Source organism: Pteropus vampyrus, unplaced genomic scaffold (assembly GCF_000151845.1).
Source record: "Pteropus vampyrus isolate Shadow unplaced genomic scaffold, Pvam_2.0 Scaffold38, whole genome shotgun sequence".
NCBI lineage: Eukaryota > Metazoa > Chordata > Mammalia > Chiroptera > Pteropodidae > Pteropus > Pteropus vampyrus.
Window position 1 is genome coordinate 6,218,380 of NW_011888819.1, and position 2,926 is coordinate 6,221,305.

A 2,926-nucleotide genomic window follows, 5' to 3' on the forward strand; every position below is an offset into this window, starting at 1 on the left:
CTAAGATAGTCTATGATACAAATCCTACATTAATTTTTTTTTGGATATCTGTTTTGAGAGTCAGGGTGTATTTTGATTTGCAAATTGTGGTTTTTGATTGGATCTTTAGTTACTTTTCAGAGTCTTTTTGGCACCAGATCTACTTTTTACTTTTTTCTGCCACCTTCTTTCATAATTCTTTAATCTAAGCTGAAGGACAAATCATTATCTTTTGAAAACCTGAAAACTCCAGATATTCACTGCAATGCAATGTTCATAATCATGTTTTATGTTTTTAATGGATGTTGGTTTGACCTTTATCAGCACCTGACCTTAATTTCCCTTTCATTGGAGGGTCACATTTAGAAACATCTGGCTAGATAGAGGGTTCTCCTCTCTAAAACAAGGATTATTATTTAAATCCGAAATCTAGTTCATATGCCCTGTAATCTGTTAAGATCTTTATATCCAAGTGAGGCCCTCTGAGGAATCTTTTCCCACTGACTTTGGGTAAAGCAATTTAAGGCTTGAATTATTATTATTATTTTTTTTTCCTAAAGAACCAAGACTAGTTGTCTATGTTTCTGAAACATTAGCTTCTAGAGATTTTTTTTTTTAATTCAAGCTTATAGGTTTGTATTTATAATTTTCCAATTTTTATTGGAGAATTGATGTTATTTTAGAATAAAAACATGTATTTAAGGATCAATTCCTTGGAGTTTTATTGTTCAAATGTTAGCATTACCTAATGAGGTTCTCTCCACTGAACTTCAAGTTCCTTTTTTTCCTAGAGTTCTAAAGTACTCAATGGCAAAGTTCAAACTCATGTAAGAGCTGATTAAACTTGTGAGGGAAGATGTTCCATATCTCTTGGTAAGTAGTAGGTCTGAACAGCTTTAGGTGTTTTATCCAAACCACTGTCCGAACAAGGGGGAATTTAATCCTCCACTAAAGTATCATACGATTGATTAGATTAAATTTCTAAACATTTAATCTATAGCGTACACCATACTATGAATGTATCAAATTTATCAGCACATTTAATAAAGGGTATCTTTAGATAGTATTGAACCTATATTTGCATATAAAATTGAAAGTTTCATTTATTCAAAGATATATTTTAACTAAACTTTAGTTAAGGTTTTCTTATAAAAAAGGACACAATTATACAACATTATATTAATGTATTTTACATATATAATTAATATTTTTGATTTTAGATTTTTTCTCTTTTATCATAAGTTGGTAAACAAAGGCACCCTCAAAATACCTTTGAGATTTTGAAATAATCAAGATTTGAAGAATGCCAAACAAATTTAATTATTCTTGATACCATTCATTTTATTAATTGAAATAATGAAACTTTGTTTTTTGTCTAATCTCTATTCAGGAAACCCAAGAATTTTTAGGCATAAAAGATATGCTAACATTTTTATTATTCTGCATTTAGCGCTTTGAGAAAGATGAAATGACAAAAAAATATAGACAGTAGTCAAAGAAGACAGATATTCTTAAGGCAAAAGTTACTATGTGATATTTTTTAAACACAGCTGTAAATGACATTGATTATTAAAAAATATAATTTTAAAAAATAAGGAACTATTACAAAAATTTATATTAAAGTAAGTAAAAAAGCAGAAAGTGTTAACAGCATATTATGGTGATTAAATAACTGCTTCTCCCTGGGTACAGAACGACGTGTATGTTTTTAACAGAAACATAAAAAACACATAGTTTTACAATTTTTTATTACCATGTTAACAATTTGTAGTATTTAAAAGCCTCTCTTCTTTGTGAAAAACCCATCACAATTAACGACTTTTTATTTAACACATATAATTGTACCTCACAATAGGTATTATACAACTAAGCAAATTAGTACACTTCCATTCAGATATTATATCTTAATAGTATACTTTCCAGTATATCTTTTCATGTCTTTTAATTTGTTTTTTGTAGTCTAAAACAATGAAGACATTTCTTACTTTAACTCTTTTCCTGTTTAGAAAAAAAAGTACAGCTTGTTGCCAGCGTTCATTTAACATCATGTGTAGGAATGCTACGTTTTCTAGGGTTTGATATTTTTAGTGATAGAGAAGTACTAAATTTTGTAAATGAAAATACCACTATTTAAAACAGAATGCTCTAAATAGAATGATGTCATTTGTTTTCAAAGACTATAGATATACTAGAATGATGTGAAAATAATAATAAAAGGAAGACATTTTGAGGCAAATTTTGGTGATAAGATTAGGACTGTAATCTATATGTTATCTAGGGGTAAATGCTGCAGCCACAGTGCTGCTGGCGAGTATTCTGGGGCAAATGGGAAATGGATTAAGAGAATAAACTTTCATTTTTTAAATAAACAAAAAATAAAAAAACAATCATTTTATTGCCATAAATTCATTTTACATTGCTTTAAAGACATTAATATAACAAAGTTATTTATACATTTTTCTAATATAATGTATTAAACTGGAATACACATATAAAAATGATGTTGTCATTTTTATTAATGTCATTAATGTCATTAATGTTGTGTTGTCTTTAAATGATAATGTAAAAATAAATTATCATTTAATATACTATTACATTAAGGTCTGAAAGTTAACTAAGTATCTCAAAATTACTGTTTAAGGTCACATTCACTCCTACTTGTTTGTAATTTATAAGAATTTATTTTTAAAAATGTTGCTATGCTAAGTTGTTTTCAAATGCAATTGAATTATTAATTTTATTTTTAAAATACTTATTGCTATTTTATGGAAATACAATCAATTTGTATATAGGAATGTGTATCCAATCACTTGCTTATTTCACTCATTAGTTTTTATAGCTTATCAAGTTAAATTTCTTAGAATTCTATATAAATGATGATATTCTTTAGAGATAATACAGTTTTGCTTAAACCTTCTCAATAGCTTTGCTTTTATTTTTACTGGAT